Source organism: Emys orbicularis, chromosome 3, assembly GCF_028017835.1.
Source record: "Emys orbicularis isolate rEmyOrb1 chromosome 3, rEmyOrb1.hap1, whole genome shotgun sequence".
NCBI lineage: Eukaryota > Metazoa > Chordata > Testudines > Emydidae > Emys > Emys orbicularis.
In genome coordinates this window covers 3,814,895-3,836,897 of record NC_088685.1, presented here as the reverse complement: position 1 = coordinate 3,836,897, position 22,003 = coordinate 3,814,895, and the positions used below count along the sequence as shown (strand labels likewise).

The 22,003-nt window shown below is 44.3% G+C and overlaps 1 pseudogene; it reads left to right on the top strand.

The window, feature by feature from the left end:
• The first annotated feature begins 520 nt into the window (after positions 1-520).
• LOC135875683 (interferon-induced very large GTPase 1-like) lies at positions 521-1,122 on the top strand (annotated as a pseudogene).
• Positions 1,123-22,003: the final 20,881 nt, after the last annotated feature.

Sequence of the window (22,003 nt, the reverse complement as noted above, 5' to 3'; positions counted from 1 at the left end):
GGAGTTCTGTTGGTTTCTTTTTTGGGCCTGTCTTGTAGCAGGAGGCTTCTGGGTACATGTCTGGCTCTGTTGATTTGTTTCTTTATTTCCTTGTGTGGGTATTGTAGTTTTGAGAATGCTTGGTGAAGATCTTGTAGGTGTTGGTCTCTGTCTGAGGGGTTGGAGCAGATGCGGTTGTACCTCAGCGCTTGGCTGTAGACGATGGATCGTGTGGTGTGTCCGGGGTGGAAACTGGAGGCATGAAGGTAGGCGTATTCTCAAACTATTACTTTAATTATTACCTCTCCAAGGAGAGTTGTGGCACAAGTGGTGTAAACAGGATAAAGAACAAACCCATTTGCAGGACGATGAGAACATGGGCAGTGAAGAACACCTAGAAAACATTTTTCAAGAAATCAAGCAGGTAAATTCACCAGTGTCAACATCCAAAGAAATACTAAGGACAAATTATTACCTCTCCAAGGAGAGTTGTGGCACAAATGGTGTAAAAAGGATAAAAAACAAACCCATTTGCAGGACGATGAGAACATGGGCATTGACTCTGATCAATATTTTTGGAGAGAATCCTTCTGAAATGCAAGATATCCTGCAGATCACTGTCCAGGCATTTCTGAGGATGAAGCAAGTAAATCTCTCCCCAAGCTGTTTGTGCACCAAAATGATGGAGAATTAACTGCAAATGAAAAGAATATGGAAGGACGAAGACGCCTTCAGGAAAAATTAGATGAAATGGCAGTTACTGCAGCCCAGCAAGAGTTCTGTGATGTTACCTGCTTTAGTGATGTTATCCAATTTGATGTGAACACCCACATTCATTACTTTCCTCACCTCTGGGAAGGAAACCCACCGATGGCACCTCCAAAACCCAGTTACAGTCAAAGAGTGCAGGAACTAAAGAGGGAGATTCTCATGGCTGCCAAAGAAAAATCTGAACATAGTTTTCTAAAACTGTCAGAATTAAAAACATGACCTCAGGACCTGTGGGAGGCTTTGTTAAATGAGAATTTTGTATTCAGCTTTAAAAATACACAAGAGATTATTGTATACAGCAGACTGGAAAACAACTATAACAAATGGACCTGGGAACTGATTCAATGGAAAAAAATATTAAAACAAAAATGAACTTTTTCAGACTAGAACTGATTGACAAAATTTGTCAAAAGGGTCAAGAACATATCAATCTAAAGAATTGTCAAAGTAGTTTTGAACAAAGGAAATCAACTTCTAAAGATGAGTTGCTTAGAAAAAGCAAGGAGTTGGCCTGACATTTCAGAGATAAGGAATTGAGTGAAAGTGAGCTTAGAGATAGCTTTATCAGAATGTGGAATGAATTGGTTATTGAGGTGTCCTCTGCTGCCCCTCGTGTTGAGGAGCCCAATTTTAATGCTGATATGGAGATTTTCCTTTACAATCATTTTAGATCAGAACACAATATAAGAAACAGGATTATAACATCCTCTGAATGGACTCATTTTCCTCTGAACCCTTCTGAGCACATCTCAATGAAGAGGCGATGGTATGGACTAAAGCAGAAGACTACTAAAGAATGTGATGTTGAGAATTTAAAGACAATGGCAGCACACCTAGAGCATCATAACTATGAATACGTTGAGAACAAAGCGAGCAAGATAATGAATTACACTTCCAGTTACTTTCATGAAATAGTGGAGTTAATAAGCAAAGAGTTGGAATCTGATTCAGAGGATGACAATTTTACATTAACAAACTATACAAAGTGGATGTCTCTCTGTGTTTATGCCAAATGGCCACAAGAAAGTTTAGCGAGACATTCAAAGCATTCCAGAAATCAGATGATCCAGTCCAGTATCTTGAAAGTAAGAGAGAGGGATTCTTTAGCTCTTTTAAAATCGCCTGCCAAGGAGCAACATCCATCACAACTTTTGCTGATATTTTATGCAGCAATCTTAAATCTGCTATCCGCCATACTGTCTATGACAAGACTGCTGTTGACATAGCAAGTGAGATGAGGTCTGACTATCCAGCCTTCAATGGCAATAGAAGCAAACTGGAACTGTTCATGCTGGGTTGTCTTTTAAAGCAGGAAGATTTTGAAAAATATCAACAGTATATTTATAACCCAAGTTGTTATATGGAGGATTTTATCAGACGAGCTGTTGATAGGTATTGTTTAGACAAAAAAAATCCAAAATTGAAAAATTTCTTAAATTTAAATCTTGATTCTTTCCAGACTTTTGTTCTTTCGTCAATTCATGAATCAACTAAAGTTGTTAAAGATAAACAGGGCAATGTAGCCTCATGGTTGGATGAATTTTGTACCAGGCTTGGAGATGACATGTACCTTCCCAGAAGCAATCTGACAAGCATTGAACATCAAGAGACAAAAGACATACAATTTCTTAAAGAAGTGGCGAGTGAGTCACTGATCCCTGCCTTAGAACAGCTGAAACAAACATTCTCCGAGATTGATATGGATCCGTTTGTCACAAAACCCCATCAAATCCTATTTGAGCAGCTCGGTGGGTGTTGGAAGCAATGTCCCTTTTGCAAGGCTGTCTGCATGAACACAATTCCTGGTCACGATGGAGATCACAGCGCTCTTTGTCTTCGTCCTCAGGCTCTGGCTGGCATCCAGTGGGAAGGAACAAATCATCTAGTCACTGACATTTGTACCAGCCTTGTAGCAACTGACTGCAAAATAGTGCTTGATGGAAAAACAATTATGAGGAAAAATTATCAAGAAGTAGGAACTGACTATGCAAATTGGGACATCAAACCAGTTACCTCCCAACTGTCTTATTGGAAATGGTTTGTCAGTCATTTCAGATCTGACTTAGAAAAAATCTATGATGGAAAATTTGAAGGCATGGGGGCAATCCCGACTGATTGGAATGACTTAAACAAGGACAAAGTACTTGATGGGATGCTGTTAATGCTGAACATCTTTGATGGAAGAATGAAATGTGAGAAATTTATATTTTGAAAAGGATATTGAAAAATATTTGCAATGAATATTGCTTGAATAGCTTTAGGAAGGAATGTTTTCTATCAAAAATAAAGTGAAGTGTGTTGGAGGGTTTGTCATATTTTACTTTAAAATAAACAACAATAAACAGTATTTTTTGTAGGGCTCAAGGGAGAAGTTGCCATGAAACTTTCCAAAAGAAACTTCCTTCTTCATAATAGAATTCACCAGTTCCCTCATGCTTTGTTCCACTTGGAGAAGCCATTCCTGAAAATTAATTCAAATGCAATGGGTCTTCTTTGGTAGCAACAATTGCAAGAACACAGAGAGTTCAGCATGGGGAGAGGACTCTCGGGTTACGTGGCAAGGACACTTAAAATGAGGACAATACAAAATTGATAAGATCTTTATTAAAATGAATGAAAGAACAACAAATGCTATGAAACACAGAGTTACAAAGCAATAATACAACTCTGTGACTCCTGTTGGTAACATCTCTATTATAGAGAACTACTTGGCCTAACATACTCACACCCTTCCCTGGTAGTAGCAGATGGAGGACCAGCCTTGTCCATGGCATTCCCGATGAATTTGATGGTCCAGGCTTCCACTGTTGGTAGGGATTTCATTCGAGTGTTGAGTAGCTAAACTGTATTGCAAAGCTGAGCTAATAGCTTGATAAAAGATAGAAAAAGCAGGGCGAATGAACGACCCTCTTGCATGGTTGTTGACCCCTTTTATAAGGTCCCGGTACTGCTTAATCCAGGCCTAACCTACCATGCCCAGATCTTATTTCCTCACCCTAATAATTCTTCAGGTACACTTACTCTATAGGATAACATATTATGACATATTCATATGTATTAATATTGATTATCTCACTCCCAAAACTGTTACCTTTGGCCTCACTTGTGACTTCCATGTTCTGCGGTTACTGGTCTGTTCCAGACATATGATAAACATATTCCATATTCAGTTCCCCAAAGTCAAGAGGGGCAACCGATAGGCCATTTATCTATGCCAAAGTTTACAAATACCCATACTAACTTGCTCTAGCTAATCATACAGGATACAGGTCTGCAGGTTCCTTGCATTACAGCCAACTATTATGAATAACCATGGATAACTATTATGAGTAACATATACTGAAATTTATAAACAACTCCTGAAAGTATGATTCAGAAATAGTAAGGTATGATAACAAAATAGTATGAATCAACCCAATGAAGAAAACAACATTATGTAATATAGCAGGCTAGCAAACTGATCTTATGGGCTACAGTGTGAACAGACAGGAGAGATTTTACTTGCCAGCTTGGGCCTCCAGAACCCTACCTTGTTAAGCCAGACACACTACCCTGCTGTAACACAGACCCAGGGTCTGGGCCACACCCTCAAAACTGCAGGCTTTAACTGAAAACAGTTTAGCAGATTACCTGTCTCCAGCATTCAGACACCCAGCTCCCAGTGGGATCTAAACCCCAAATAAATCTGTTTTACTCTGTATAAAGCTTATACAGGGTAAATTCATGAATTGTCCGCCCTCTATAACACTGATAGAGAGATTGAACAGCTGTTTGACCCCAAAGTAAGGAGTAACTACTCCTTACTTTGAGTTTATTAATAAACAAAAGTGATTTTATTAAGTATAAAAAGTAGGATTTAAGTGGTTTCAAGTAATAACAGACAGAACAAAGTAAGTCACCAAGTAAAATAAAGCAAAAACACCCACATCTAAGCCTAATACATTAAGAAACTGATTACAGGTAATATCTCACCCTCAAAGATGTTCCAATTAGCTTCTTTCATGGACTAGACTCCTTTCTAGTCTGGGCCCAATCCTTTCCCCTAGTACAGTCTTGGGTAGTCCCAGCAGACATCTTAGGTGGTAAGCAGGGGTTTTCTCATGACTGGCAGCCCTCTTTGTCCTGCTCCACCCCCTTTTATAGCTTTGGCACAAGGCGGGAATCTTTTGTCTGTCCCTGGTCCCCACCCCTCCTTCTTAATGGAAAAGTACCAGATTTAAGTTGGATTCCAGTATCATGTGACATGGTCACATGTCTCTGAGACCTCATTCCCCATGGGCTGGCTCACACATACACAGGAAGGCTTTCAGGTAAATAAGGCCATTTACAATCAATTATCTGGGTCAATGGGAGCCATCACGTTTCTAAACCACCATTAATGGCCCACACTTTGCATAATTACAATAGGACCTCAGAGTTATACTTCATATTTCTAGCTTCAGATACAAGAATGATACATGCATACAAATAGGAGGAATATATTCAGTCGGTTATAACCTTTGTTATGATACCTTACAAGAGACCTTTTGCATAAAGCATATTCCAGTTACTTCATATTCACATTCATAACCATATTTCCATAAAACATATGGAGTGCAACATCACAGGGGGGATCTGATAGAGGTCTATAAAATCATGAATGGTATGGAAAAATTGAATAAGGAAATATTATTTACTCCTTCACATAACACAAGAACTAGGGGCCATCCAATGAAATTAATAGGCAGCAGATTTAAAACAAACAAAATAAAGTATTTCTTCACAGTCAGCTCGTGGAACTGTTTGCCAGGTAATGTTGTGAAGGCCAAAACTATAACAGGGTTCAAAAAAAGAACTAAATAAATTCATGGAGAATAGGTTCATCAATGGCTATTAGTCAGGCTGGGCAGGGATGCAGAACCATGTTCTGCATGTCCCTAGCATCCAGCAACAGGGGATGGATCACTTGATTACTTATTCTGTTCATTCCCTCTGAAGGACCTGGTATTGGCCACTGTTGGAAGACAAGATACTGGGCTAAATAGACCATTGGTCTTATCCAATATGGCCATTCTGATGTTCTTTTATATAATCCATATGTATCTGCCCCCACTGTAACCCACTAGATCCCACTCCCCTCCCAGAGCAGAGATAGAACCCAGAGTCCTGATGGGGTCTCTCTCTCCACAGAGTTAACAAGAAAGTAAGAATATTCATTAAAGTTTTAAACCTAACCAGGGTCCCTTAAATGACTTGCCACAATGGCAGAACATGTTAGTATTAGAGCTGAGTGGGTCTAATATTTTACTTAATTTTCTTTCTTTCATATAGGAATTAGAGTGCTCCTGTCAGATAATTGCTAAGTTATCTGCCAAAAACCCGGAGTTTTCAGGTGCCTAAGTAGCCCCTGGTATCACGGTTAAAGTTGCCTCCCCTATCAAAATCTGAAATGTGGTGCCCCTTGTTACCTAAATTAAGTCACAGTTTTCTATAAGGTCCATCACAGCCTGTCCACTCTGGCAATAGGCATTTCTTCACTAACATAACTAGGAGTAGGGCAATGCAGTTTGGTATATCATCTGGTTTTCACTTTTAGCATGTTTCATTTTGCTTGTATCACCCAGGATGTAGTCACAGTGACTTTGCAATCTCTGATTCAAAAATGGTGCCCTGTTTGTTTGTTTTTCTTGTTAGAATTATTAAATATTGCTCAGTGATTCCATTAAAGTGCATTAACAGTCTCCACAGCACAAAACCAGGGCCAAATGAGTTATCCTATTCACTAGGAATGCCTAACATAGTGAATGCTAATGGGAAGGGGGTAGGTTTAGCAGATAAAATAAAAAAAGAACAAGTTAAAAATCACTTAGAAAAGTTAGATGCCTGCAAGTCACCAGGGCCTGATGAAATGCATCCTAGAATACTCAAGGAGCTAATAGAGGAGGTATCTGAGCCTCTAGCTATTATCTTTGGAAAATCATGGGAGACGGGAGAGATTCCAGAAGACTGGAAAAGGGCAAATATAGTGCCCATCTATAAAAAGGGAAATAAAAACAACCCAGGAAACTACAGACCAGTTAGTTTAACTTCTGTGCCAGGGAAGATAATGGAGCAAGTAATTAAGGAAATCATCTGCAAACACTTGGAAGGTGGTAAGGTGATAGGGAATAGCCAGCATGGATTTGTAAAGAACAAATCGTGTCAAACCAATCTGATAGCTTTCTTTGATAGGATAACGAGTCTTGTGGATAAGGGAGAAGCTGTGGATGTGGTATACCTAGACTTTAGTAAGGCATTTGACACGGTCTCGCATGATATTCTTATCGATAAACTAGGCAAATACAATTTAGATGGGGCTACTATAAGGTGGGTGCATAACTGGCTGGATAACCTACTCAGAGAGTTGTTATTAATGGTTCCCAATCCTGCTGGAAAGGTATAACAAGTGGGGTTCCGCAGGGGTCTGTTTTGGGACCAGCTCTGTTCAATATCTTCATTAACGACTTAGATATTGGCATAGAAAGTACGTTTATTAAGTTTGCGGATGATACCAAACTGGGAGGGATTGCAACTGCTTTGGAGGACAGGGTCATAATTCAAAATGATCTGGACAAATTGGAGAAATGGTCTGAGTTAAACAGGATGAAGTTTAACAAAGACAAATGCAAAGTGCTCCACTTAGGAAGGAAAAATCAGTTTCACACATACAGAATGGGAAGAGACTGTCTAGGAAGGACTACAGCAGAAAGGGATCTAGGGGTTATAGTGGACCACAAGCTAAATATGAGTCAACAGTGTGATGCTGTTGCAAAAAAAGCAAATGTGATTCTGGGATGTATTAACAGGTGTGTTGTGAGCAAGACACGAGAAGTCATTCTTCCTCTCTACTCTGCTCTGGTTAGGTCTCAGCTGGAGTATTGTGTCCAGTTGTGGGCACCGCATTTCAAGAAAGATGTGGAGAAATTGGAGAGGGTCCAGAGAAGAGCAACAAGAATGATTAAAGGTCTTGAGAACATGACCTATGAAGGAAGGCTGAAAGAATTGGGTTTGTTTAGTTTGGAAAAGAGAAGACTGAGAGGGGACATGATAGCAGTTTTCAGGTATCTAAAAGGGTGTCATAAGGAGGAGGGAGAAAACTTGTTCACCTTAGCCTCTAAGGATAGAACAAGAAGCAATGGGCTTAAACTGCAGCAAGGGAGGTTTAGGTTGGACGTTAGGAAAAAGTTCCTGACTGTCAGGGTGGTTAAACACTGGAATAAATTGCCTAGGGAGGTTGTGGAATCTCCATCTCTGGAGATATTTAAGAGTAGGTTAGATAAATGTCTATCAGGGATGGTCTAGACAGTATTTGGTCCTGCCATGCGGGCAGGGGACTGGACTCGATGACCTCTCGAGGTCCCTTCCAGTCCTAGAATCTATGAATCTATGAATCCTTGTGAGTCCTCCTCCAGTTGTCTGAAACCCACCCGGGTATCTCACAACAGAAATATGTCACAATGCAATATTGAGCTTGTCTAGCAGTACCACAGCGTCACTATACTGTACCTCAGCACAAACCCAATTCACCTTCTGGCTCCCTGCTGTTCCGTTATGTATGAGCACACAGCATCATGAATTTCCCTGGCCACCAGGAACCAGGAGCAGTGTGCACATGGGTGAGGTCAGGGTCTCTATAGAGGCTTTGCAAAGCAATTCTGTTCTGAGCCCACTTGCCGTGGAAGTATTCTCCTTTAGCTCCACATACATTATGCAAAGCACAGCAAGCCATGATAATCCAAACCATATTGGCCACACTGGATCCAGACAGGTCTGGATGCATCAGAAACGGGCTTTCAGATGCCCAAAGGTGCACACCACCACCATTCTGCAGCTACTCAGTCTATTGAATTCCCTTTTTTTTCAGTCAGCGATGTTGGAATGAGGCTTCATGAGCCATGGTAGGAGCAGGTATGGGGGGGGGGCAAAATAAATATCAGCACAGAAACACCATATGCAGTGTAACGGACTCGGACTCACCACCGTGGTGCCTCCTGCTGGTCACTCTGGGAATTAGCTAAATCCAGTCCCTATGCACCCTCTTCGGGATGTGTCTTGCCCACTGTCACACTGCTCTCTCCACCTTCCCTGGATCCGCGTCGCTCCCGGACCACGGCATCCTCTTTAGGGCATGGCCCTCCAGCTGTTCCCCAACTCTGTTCTCCCCGGAAGTCCTTCGCCCGGCCCCACAGTGGCAGACTGAAGCCCATAGTCTAGCTCCTCCCTTAGGAGCAAAGTGCAGTCATTTGCTGGCCACTTCCTTCATCGGCCTGTGGGGCAAAGGGGGGGGGACAGGACCCAGTCCTGCCCACTACTCTGGGACCCAACCCAGGGACCCTCCAGCAGCAGCCACCTACTGCCCTCCTCCACTCCCCTCTCCCGCCTGCCTTCACTGGGCCACTTCCCCATAGCCCTCGCACCCTCTCGGCCCTTTGTATGAGGGGCCCCCTGGCTGTTATCAGGCTGGATTTCTCTCTGGCTTCCCTGACTTTGCCCAGCACTGTTCTGTCCTTGGTGCTCCCTAAGACAGCCAGTCCTTCTCTCTTGCCCTTCAGGGAGAGGTTGCCTTCTATTCTGCTGAGCAGCCCCTTATATCAGGGCTACCCCGGCAAGCTGCCTCCTGATTGACTCCTAATAAGCCTGTCCCTAATTAGCGGGGTTCTGGACAGGCTTCCTCCGGCCTTCTCTAACTCCCCTATGCCAAAGTGGGGCAACTGCCCTACTACACACCTTCCCCCTTAAGACCACTCTCGGTGGGGGGCTCTATCGCCCCAGCTTTTCCCTCAGCTGGGCCTGCAGGAGGTCTCGCTCCTGCTGCAGGCTCTCCAATCTTTCAAGCAGCCTGCTTCTCTCTTCAAGGGTTTGGGTCCCCGGTGTAGCCTGCTCTGCTCTTGTGGGGTGTAACAAAGTGGCCTTTGGCGGGACACTACTGAGAGTATCAATTTAGGACAAATTGCTTAGAGCAGGGCAGTCACAGCCCACGGCTGGGGGTCTTCACTACTAAGGCACAACAAACCAGCCAGACAGAGAGGACTTTGGTCTCACCCCACTGGCTAACCATAAGTCATACAAGCAATTCCCTTAGACACTCCAATTTCCCAGTATCACGACCAGTGGCACTCGTTATGGGGATGAATGATTATGAAAACCAATACCCCAGTAAAAGAAAAATGGTTCTCCCAATCCCAAAAGACCAAGCTCCAGACCCAGGTCAATATACAAGTCAGATCTTACCCACAAATCACGCTGTTGCCAATCCTTTAGAATCTAAAATCAAAGGTTTATTCATAAAAAGAAAGAAATATAGATGAGAGTTAAAATTGGTTAAATGGAATCAAATACATACAACAATCGCAAAGTTCTTAGTTCAGGCTTGTTTCAGGCTTGATGGGATTACTGCTGATTTAAACCAATCCAGTCTCTGGAGTACAAACATCCCAACTTGAATGGGTCATTCAGTCCTTTGTTCAGAGCTTCAGTTTATAGCAAGGTCCCTCCAGAGTTCAGAAGCAGGATTGAAGACAAAATGGAGGGGTTTCCAGGGCCTTTTATATCCTCTGCCTTGTGGAAGGACCCCTTTGTTCTTACTGTGGAAAATCACAGCAGCAAGATAGAGTTTGGAGTCACATGGGCAAGTCACATGTCCATGCATGACTCAGTTTGCAGGTAGAGCAGCCATTGCTCACATGCTACCTTGAACATTCCCAGGAAGGCTCCTCAGATGTGGATTGGAGTCTCCCAAGGTCCATAGTCAGTTAAGTGTTTCTTGACTGGGCACTTACTGAGAATAGTCTCTTCTCAAGAGGCTGACCAAATGCTTCATGGATGCTACTTAGAATTAAAGACATTGGGATACAAGTACATAGCCAATATTCATAACTTCAAATACAAAATTGATACACACATTCAGACAGCATAATCATAACCAGCAAATTACAACATTTTCATAGACACCTTACTTGACCTCCTTTGTACAAGATCTTCCGTGTCTGTCACCAGTTAGATTAGCTGACAATAGGTGTGTCCCTCCCTCCCTGTGTGGTGCAGTGAAAATGAAGAGAAGACGAGGTAATATAGTACAAACTAAGGTAGGTGTATTAAGGGTAAAGGTACAGAAACTGGGTAAAATAGGGGGAGAAACACGGGCCTAAACAAACAGTGAATCAGTGACTGGTTTAGGAGCTTGAAGCTCAGACCCACAAAATCTCCCTTGGTGTTCGAGAAAACAACAAACGATATTCCAATACAGAAACCTCTCCCTGCTATTTCTAGGCACCGTGGGCACAATATATGCATGCGAGGCCGAGGACCGTCTACTCTCCGGCTGATTGGGAACCTTCGAGGAGGACCACTGGGGAGTCCCGATGACGAATGGGCTTTGTCGCAGGTGGGGAGACCCCCTGGGATGCTGACCACCAGGAAAGCAGCAGGACCCTTCACAGGGAAGGTGGATTTAGGGTGACCAGATATCCTGATTTTATAGAGACAGTGCCGATTTTGTGGTCTTTTTCTTATATAAGCTCCTATTAGCCCCCAACCCCTGTCCCGATTTTTCACATTTGCTGTCTGGTCACCCTAGGTGGATTTGCTGTGGTGGGGATGGTGATGATAGGCCTCTCCTTCCTCAGTCTCGCTTTGTCTTGCTTTGGGGCCTAAACAAAGGCATCTCTTTGCAAAGTCTTCAGGGAGATCAGCAGCATACAGGACAGAACCCCTGCCATTCAGGATGCGCTTGCCCCAGAAAAAAACAAACAAACCCCACCCTTTTTCTTCCTTTCTAGGTTTATTTTAGTTCCATATCCTGCTACACAAGCACACCAGTCTGGGCTTTGGTTAGGGTGACCCCTCACTCCAGGCATATTTGGTGCAGTTCTCTTTCCCTTTTGTTACCCGACAGGGGTAATGATGTTCGATCACTCCTGAACTCTAAACTTAACTGCATATTGACCAATATGTGCTAGACCAGGGGTTCTCAACCAGGGGTACACATACCCCTAGGGGTACACAGAGGTCTTCCAACATAAAAAGTAGCGAAGTCAATACAAACTGAAATTTCAAACAGACAAAAGGAGAAAGTCAGCAATTTTCCAGAACTAATGAGCTGTGACACTTTTGGGTTTTTATGTTGGATTTTGTAAGCAAGTCATTTTAAGTGAGGTGAAACTTGGGGATCCGCAAGACAAATCAGACTCCTGCAAGGGGTACAGTAGCCTGGAAAGGTTGAGAACCCCTGCCCCAGACTGTCCCACAGTTGCAATGTAAATAAGGCCTGGCCCATTCAGTCATTTCCCCCTGCTCAGCAGCAGATGGCAGCAGAGAGCTCCCTCCCTCAGGGAGCTTCTGTACACTTGGTGTTCTGGGTGCACTTCTCCCGGTTCACCAACAGGTGTCCTTAGTGAGCAACCGGCTCTCTAGGGCGTCAGGCCCCAGTGTTATGCTTAAAAGAAGAAGACGAGATCTTTTTCAGGGGGATAAGGCAACATGCCGCATTTATTAATAATGTAACAGAGTAGCATATGCATTAATACACACACACACGCACACAGGCACACATACACAAACACACCCACACACACCCCAGTCCTGTTATAGTTACCAGTCTGTTGCTCGAATCAACCTAATGGGCAGCTAGGCTGAGAGCGAGGGAAGGAGCTGGGCTTTGTAGGTCCAGACCGATGGTCCATGTTGTAGCAGGATGGAACCTGAAGAATCATGCAGGACACCCCATCTTTATAGGACCTTCCTTCCATGCCAGTCTATGCATGTGGTCTTGTCAGGCCTCTAATCAGTCTGACAGTTGTTTACGCGCCGATAACAGTATGCTAACGATCCCCTCTGGGTGGTGTTGTTCTGGGGGGAGTCGTTATCTATTCCTGGTCAAGGGGCACCTGCCTCTTGCTTCTGGGGTCGTCAATCTGCTCTGGTCCGCTTTCTTTCGGTGCCTCGTAGTCTCGGCCCCTCCTTCGGCCATCTGGATGTGCAGTGGTCCTTCACACTTATCTTTCTTAAAACAGTCTCCCTCTCATCCTGGACTCGGGGTGTTATATAGTTGCAGCATGGCCTAAAAATCACTTTTAGTACCAGGCTACTTCTAACACTAAAACTTCTTTTATCTATTACAAGGTCTTCTGTAACATTCCATTCCTTTTAATTTACCTTTATCCTAACATTGGAAACTACAGCTAACATTTGCCCACACATTAAGCATTGCAAACTTTAATCAAAGGACCTAGACTTAAACTAAATTAATCTTAAAACTTCATTCTATTACAATATGCATAATTCTTATACTAATCATTAGTATTTGTGTTACACCAGGGCTTAGACTTCAATATTTTCAGGCAAAAATCTCCCATAGAGCTGGAGTTAAGTTGTAAATCTGCTACATAACGCTTGACAAGAGCTGCACCAGGACAGAAAGACTGGAGTGTGTGGGAGGGACTCATTGCTGTGGTATCTGAGTGCCCCCTCTCCAACAGATTGCACAGACCCTGAGGTGGGGAAGTATTATCCCCTTCATAGAGATTGGGAAACTGAGGCAAGGTAAATCTGTGGCAGACCCAGGCCTAGAACCCAGTTCTGCTGACCCCACTCCCCCACGCTTTCGCCACAAATCACTGTTCTTACCCCTCTGGAGACAGCAGGGACTGTAGGCAGGGGTCAAAGAGGTGCAGCCACTTTCCTGCTTTCTCAGTGTGTACGGGCTGTGGGGAGAGAGCTGGGATTCAGACCCTGTCCTTCAGAGCAGGTGGGCCTCACTCCCATGAGCAAGGGATGTGAAGGGCTGGAGGAGGAGACACATGCATGGGAATATTGGGGGGGAGGCACATTGATAGATTTCCCAACCAAGCAAAGGAGATCGGCATTAGTCCAGCCAGCATGGGCCTGTAGTTTTAGAATGGCAGGAGCCGGTTTGTAGTTGACCTGAATTAATTCCTGTTGGAACTAGGGCAGATCTTTTAGAGAAACATCCAGTCTTGATTTTAAAATGGTCGGTGATGGAGACTCCACCCTGGCCCTTGGTCAGTCACTGCAATGGTTAATCCCCTCCCTGTTCACAATTTACACCTTATTTCCTGTCTGAATGTGTCTAGCTTCAAACTTGTACCCATTAGATCTCGTTATACAGCAGTGACTGGGTGAAAGGCTCCACCTGGTCATACAGGAGTCAAACTAGCTCATTAATAGTCCCTTCTGACTTCAAACTCTGTGTCTGTCCAGCTAACAAGTGCTATGGCAGAGTCTGCAGCTCAGCTGAAGCAGGCAGGGGGGAGGGATAGCGCAGTGGTTTGAGCATTGGCCTGCTAAACCCAGGGTTGTGAGTTCAATCCTTGAGGGGGCCACTTAGGGATCTGGGGCAAAATCAGTACTTGGTCCTGCTAGTGAAGGCAGGGGGCTGGACTTGATGACCCTTCCCTTCCAGTTCTATGAAATAGATATATCTCCATATTTAAAAAGGATTCCCCTACCAAGGTCACTGTCAAACCAGCTCCTGACAGTAACTGCTTTTATCGTGTGTCCTGCACCCTGCGATGCTGCTGAGCGCAGTCAGCACCTGCCCTTAATTTTCTAGTTACTAGGGGGAATCCTTTTTTCTTCCTTTCTGGCTGTGTTTTACAGCACATTAGATAATGTTCTGTTCTGTTAAAGCATCGCTGTATCTCTCTTGTTTCACAATTCAGACTTGCAGATCTCTCAAGGCAATAACGACTCTGGGTAACTGAGGTATAAGGAACACGAGAACTTGCCCGTAACCACCCTCACTAACACTGCATTTTTAAATGCAGACTTACCACTCTGCATGTCAGGTAGCACCAATGCCCAGCCAAACCAGGACACTGCCTGGGACACTTCGGGCTCGTGCGCGCTGTCGGAGTGAGCTTGTAAAGCTTCCTGCACGGCACTGCCCTTGCACCAGCTGAGTAACTGGCCGCGTGAGGCTGCTCACGTTCAGCCGTCAGCCTGTCCGTGCACTCCCCGACCTTGGCAGGAGATAGTTAAATCTTGCCTTGCTGCTGCCCAGGAGTCTGGTGGCGGGCTTCATGAGCCAGGGGAAAGGGTTCGGCTGGTCGCCCGAGACTCACGGCTGGCATTGGAACCCTATTAATGCCAATAGGCCAGTCCAGGAGAATCGTCCCTGCTTTCAGCCTGTCAAGAGGTGCTGTGTTCCTAAAGATAAAGCATCTAGGACTTACCCACGCCAGCCAACGTGTCAGTAAATCATCCCTGGTGAGCCACCAACACTTGCACAACCATGGAGAAGCCCCCTCAGAGGACGGGATCAGGATGTGCAGCCCGTCTATCACACTCAGCGCAGTCAGGGAAGCCCATTTAATTGACTCCATCAGTTATTTCCTGCACACTGTCCGGTCACACTGCTGTGCAGCTGGACACGTTTACTGACCTTGTGCACCTGGATGATGACCACCCTCCTCGTGGCTTTTCCCAGCAGCAAACTGCTTGCCCGTCACCCGATAGCAATGTGGGGCTGCAAGCTCCCACCTGGCTCTCAGCACCCATTTCCTCACCGTCAGGGCAGCTGCTGTCTCCGTGCCTGGGTGCTGCAGGGCTGGGGCGAGTCTGGTGCTCAGCTCCAGGGATGTGGCCTCCCATGTCCAAGAGTTCTGGCACCGCAGCTGGTCGGCCTAGTTCTGCATCACGAGCCAGTGGCATCGCTCAGCGCCTGTTGGTCAGCAAATGCTTGTCAGGGCTGGACAATGTCATGTGCTGATCCTCAGTACCCTGTCTCTGAGCACGGTGTGCCTGGAAATACAAGAGAATACCTTGCCCCAGCCTTAAAATGGACATGAGATTGTTGGCGCTCAGTGTGGCATCCATGGTTTCAGCAGTGCAGCTGAAAACAGAGCGAATGAGAGTAGATTATGGAACAGTACCACGGGATTTATGGGAATTTGATCCCCCGCAGTCACAAATTCCCTGCAAGGAGTGAGGATATCCCATAATACACAGCAAAAATTCCCCACAAAGCATTGGATCAGAAGTGGCACAGGGGATGCTGGTATAGCAGCCCACAGAGTCACATGTCTTTTGCGGATGCAATCCGATGCCATGTGGGCCCATTGCATTGCCATAGGCAGCCAACTGTGAACACATTCTTGTACCAGAGAGGCTGGTAGAGGACACCCAGAGTTCTCAAGTAACCATGTAAACACATTCCTAAGAGATGGTACAGGAACACACCGACCCCTCGTAAGATGAGGATGGGATGACAGGATAATGGATATGGATGTTTTGTTCGAACAAGCAGGTACAAGGATTAACAGTGGTGTCATGGAAAGAATCACCCACGCAGTGATTTTAGTTCACAGACTCAGAGCCTGAGGCCTTTATTGCAATACATACCAGTGCGCACTGGAGTGCAGCTCGAAAGCTAGCACCCCGAACAGCAGCTTGCAAGCTGCTTTTATTTCATTAAACCACAAGTAAGGTACAAACAATACGTCATGAGTTAAGAAATTGGGGACGAATCATAAGCTAGACACAGGGTGAACACGAGCTCAGGGGCAAATCACAAGCTGGGGATGGGGTGATCACGAGCTGATCACGAGCTAGGGTGTTGGGGTTGGGGTCAGTCCTCCCTCCTCCCCTTGCCTACTTTCTCAATTTCCAAGAGGTGGGTGTAGAGGAATGCTCGGTGGTTTCCGCAGAGGTGGTGCTCGGCCCCAGCTTGGGTCAATAGCAGCAGCTAGGGTGATTAACTTTCTGCAAACAATTTCTTAATATTGAGCAACTTACATTATATTTCTAAAGCCTTGCGGTTATTATATTTCTAAAGCAGTTTCTTTAGCCTTTAACAGACTTTGTAATTTTCTTCCCTCCTCTGTCACTACTTTTAACTGGGATTTGGCCAAGAATTGATTTGAGCAGTATTGTTCAGGCTTCTAGGCCTTCTCTACTCTGCACAAAGGTCACCATCATGACAGCCTTCTGTTGGAGGTGTTTTGGGGACTGTAGGCCCAGAACTTTGGCTATCGGAAAGGAGGCCCCCCTGTTCTGTTCCTCCACAGTGGTAACTGAGCATATCTGGAGTGTAATACGTAACTTGTTTGTATCAGTTTATAAAAAGAAAAGTCATAGGAGATTCACCTTTGTGCAGCCTGCGGGGCATCATCCTGATGTCCTGATTGAACTGGTAGTGCACATACATGTGTTAGTATACCTGTAACTACAAAGCCAAGGCACTGGTACCGTGCTTCATTGACAATAAACCCGGCTGAGCATCTTCACCACCAAACCAAGCCTGTTGTCTTTAGGAGTAACATCAAGCTCTGCATCTTATCCTTTTCTTCTCCTCCATCAGATGGTTTAACGTTTCCTCTCTCGCCAGCGACCTACAATTGTAAGTACACACAGCAAGCGTTGTCCTTTTTCATGTTGGCCTAGCACCTGACATTTTTAGCAACCTCTCGTCGCTCAATTTCCACTCTACCACCGAAGAACAGTTTGATGACAGGCAGGGAACTAAGACCCATTTACTCGTGTTGTTTTAGCCGTTAACTTTAAGCCATCCCACTGGCTAGGCAGGCAGGCATACGTATCTCCTCAAGCTTAGCTAGCCTTCAACCTCTAAGGAGAAGGAAAAACGCTCTTTCCTCTGAGAGAGCAATCCCCTCCTTGGATTGGATAGTCCGACACCTTTGTAGCATGTTTAGACCTACCAGGGCATATGCCCTGCTACCATAGTTGTCAGACGGCCAGGGTCACCGCTGCACTACGATGAAGCACTGAGGTAGGATTTTGCAGTACATATATTTGGGCCAAGAAGTTAATATACGCCAAGACATGAATGGAGAACTCTCGCGAAGGATTCGGGCAGGATGGTGTGCGTTTAATTCCATCAAGGACGTCCTCAAAGGAAAAATAGACAAGACCACACGTACAAATATCTTCAATTAAACAGTGCTGCCAGCCATGCTGTATGGTAGTGAAACGTGGGCACTGACGAAGAGAGAACAGCGGCTGTCGGTAGCTGAAAGGGCAATGGAACGAGCTATGTTGGGAATTTCCCTTCTGGATCATATCCCAAATGAAATGATTAGAGAACGCAGCAGTGTGAAAGATATTGTCGTGGAAAGCAGATACAATAAGATACGATGGGCAGGCCACATAGCATGGCTCACGGACAATAGGTGGACCGCAATCATTACTGAGTGGTACCCACGAGAACAGAAAAGACCACCTGGTCGGCCTCCAAGAAGATGGGAAGATGACATTGTTAAACGTTTCGGACGAACGTGGAGAAGAAAGGCAAGAATGCGAGAAGAATGGTGGACGTGTTGTGATCAGCGCAGTCTTAACGACAGCTGAAGACCGATAGATCCAGGTGATCCAGGTGTGATCAAGCTTTGCTGGATTAGCAGTCTGCACTCTCTGCTAGTGCTGATAACACTGGAGCTCCAAGAAGAGAAGCACTGAGAAGCTTAGCAGCCTGGACAGCGTTGCCGCAGCAACAACATTCTTCAGCACTTAACAACCTCCTGTACCATCCTCTCAGGTCAGGAATGTGCTTACTTGGTGTTAGCTAATATCTAGTGTGTTATTTTGCCAGGCCAGGGCTTACTCTGATTCAGAGCCTTTGGGTCACACTGTTAGTTATGCCTAGGGCTCCAGCAAGGCCTACACAGGGGACCAAGACAACTGAGGAAGAGTTTGAAGATGCCTTCCAGGGATAGGACTACTGAAGAGAGCTGTATTCTGAGAGCTTCCCAACTGCCCTATAATTCATGCCCCTTGTTATTCATGCCCCTGGGAAAATTCCCATTGCCCTTCCATTGTCTGCGCTCAATTAATTGAATTCATACAGAATACTTTAGGCCATTAAGGAGTCATGACCACAGAGATGATGGCTACTCTCAAGGATGCAAAGGAGTGTGTTTACTCAGGTGCTGTATTTGCTGACAGATGTCTGAGCCTGGAGGGAGGGCTATAGAGATAATGAAGCCAGTTATAAGCTGAAACAACTAACTGAGCCTGGGCAAGGAGGCTGGAACGCTTGTTTTGAGTGTTATATGTATGGCACTAAATGAGATCCAGAAGAGGAACACTAGTGTGATTTGATTGATGTGAGACAGGTCAACTCAGGCAGCAGCAGAGGATCCCAGCAGGCGAACCACTCCCCATGCCACAGAGCAAGGGGAAAAACACAAAACTACCTGCCAATCTGACCTGGGGGGAAAACTCCGTCCTGACCCCAAATCTGGTGATCAGTATCATCTGGACAAGAACCACCAGATAGTCAGAAAGAGGATTCTCTGTACCATCTCAGAGCTCTGAGTATATCTAATATTGCTTCAAAGACTCCAAGTGATGGTGAGTCCACCATGTCCCCTGGGAAGCTATTCCCATGCTTACTCACCTTCACTCTGTTGACCCCTGAGCTGACCATGGAGGGGCTGTACGTTTGGAGAAAATATAATTTATCGGCTAAGCATGCTTATAGAATAATAATGGAAGTTACTGAAGTTGTAACAGTAAGTAGGGGAACAAATCATTGGGTTATTAGTCTTTGCTACGGTTAAAGGCCTGTTTTATTAATGCAAAGCCTTGTGGAAGTAGTTATGCTAGAAGCTGTGTTTTTAGCTAAGAAAAGTGCAGGGCTAAGACAATACCCAGGTCATACATTCTGCACTCTCATTTGGTAAAAGAAACAAATAACCACAAAAAAGTACAGTACACTGCAGAATTCTGCAGGAAGGGAGCTTTTGAAATCTGGTTACTAGGCAGCTAGACTACAATAACCGATAGGAATTATTAGGAAATGAGTGACATGGGTCATGAATATTAATGATTCGAGGCAGGGTTAGAAACACCTGGAATGCCATATATGGACAATGGGCAGGTATTCATCTTGTGGTGGTTGCAGAAATTGATGAAATATGGCTGTGTAGTCTATAAGTTACACAAAGAAGGGGTATAAAAGATCCAGTCTAGTTCCCCATTTTTCAGGTTCACTGGATTTCAGGTTCTATAAACCTCCTTCTGATAAATTCCACTTACTTTTCCTTCTATCTTTCTTTCCAGTGGTCTCAATAAAGTTGTAAATATGCACAAGGCAAGACTGTAAGTATGAGCAATGCAGGAAAACACTTTACTGTACTGATCTTATCTTTATATTTATGTATATTGACTTTTCTATGATTTCAGTTATATTTATCTGTATAAACTAAAGCTCAAAGTTTCTGTGTGTTTCACCGAATTTCATCTTCTCAATTAACTCTAAATAGCCGCCTGAAAAAGAACCTGTCACATGCAACAAGTGCATGTTGCATCCCACTAAATAATCCTGTGTAATAACTGATCAGGCTACGACTGCTACGAAAGTGCTTCTTATTTCCAGATTGAATTTCTCTAACTTCAACTTCCAGCCTCTGGATCTTGTTATGCCTTTGTCAGCAAGGTTGAAAAGTCCCCGCACCACCATACCGATACACTGTGATCAAGTTACCTCCTCTTAACCTTCTCTTCAATAAGCTGAATCCATTGTACTCCTTCAGCCTCACATCCTAAGGCTTGTTTTCCAGCCCCTGGAGCATTTCTGTGACCCTCAGTCTCTCCGTCGGCAACTCTGGGCAGAGATGAGGCTGCCCCTACTCCAGCATACTCCAAACTCACTTGTTACCCTTTTGTTACGAATTAGTTCAGCCCCACTAATGTACTTCCTAGGCTGCTCCTAGGGACAGTAACAATGTTCTGCCCTATATGCACAGCTCAGGGCAACTGGACACACTGCCATCCACTCCTAGCCCTCTGGCCAAGACAGGGCCCCGCTGCCTCCACTTCCACCCAGCCCTCAGCCACCTACTTGGCTACTGCCCCCCCAGACACCACCCAATTCCCACAAAGCCCACCCTCCCTACCCCCATCTTCCTCCCAGACACTCCCCCTCCCCCCAAAATCATTTTCTAATCATTCAGTTTACATGTTTACAGTGAAAAAAAAATAAACAATTAAGGCACTCAGACGTTAATGATTAAAAATCAGAGTTTAATCCCAAAATGTAATGTCTGTGGCAGACAGCCATCCGTTATCCATTACCCGCTTATAATTTAGATATGCTACTGTAAAATAACATTACAAAATTGCAGATCATAATCAGAATGCAAATCCTAACCAGGATAATTCATTAAAATGAGACCAATCTGTGTAATTAGATACCCCCTGTGCAATTAAGTACCTCTACATTTTTTCATCCATAACTGAAGGAAATATCTGTCCGTTTTGAGTAATGGAAATGAAGCCATACAGTTCCTCTCAAAATACTGGGCTTCATGCTGTAGTAGAGTGACCAGATGTCCCATTTTTATAGGGACAGTCCCGTTTTTGGGGACTTTTTCTTATATAGGTGCCTATTACCCCCCAGCCCCGTCCCGTTTTTTCACTGTTGCTGTCTGGTCACCCTATGCTGTAGCTACCTCAAATTAGAAACCCCACTGAAGGCAATGGGATCTCTGGAGAAAGATGGTGATAGCCTGGCTCCACTGAAATCATCCACTTGGAATGACAAATACTCAACACCGCTCAGGAGTGGAATTTTGCATTGACTTCAGTGGGGCCAGGATTTCACTCAGAATACCTGCAGGACTGGTCCTATAAACCACCGGAACTTGTGCACTTTTGTTGAAAAAAAATGGAACAAAAACTGACAAAAAGAAAAAAAAAGTAATTTTACAAGAGTGAAATTCCATGTTACAGCAACATGACAAATATGATCATCATCATATCACTAAAAGATCTATTATTTGATGGGTTTCTTTTAAATTGTTGCTGTATTCATTCATACATCTGAAATTTTATCCACATTAAACAGGGATTTAATTAAATTGAAGAGACTGATTTTAGTACATATAAAAGCCCAGTTTTTCACACATGAAGATCTGGTAATCAATCTAAATGTATTAAACAAGGTAAATAAGAGTAAAAGAATTAATGACAGCCAACATTTGACTGAGGGGAAGTGACTCATTACATGGTGTGTGCAAATCACTTTCGAATCCACTAAGTCATTCGTAAAAATGGTACATCAGTACTTCACTGGAAATCACAAGGTAGTATATATAAGAAAAATTAATAGTTCAGTTTTGTATATCACTTTTCATGCACAGAGTTCAAAGCCTCTTATGGAGCTTCAGAACCATAATCACCCCCATTTTACAGATACGAAAACTGAGGCAGAAAAGGGGACAGTGACTGGGCCCACACCATTCATTCTGAGGCCTCC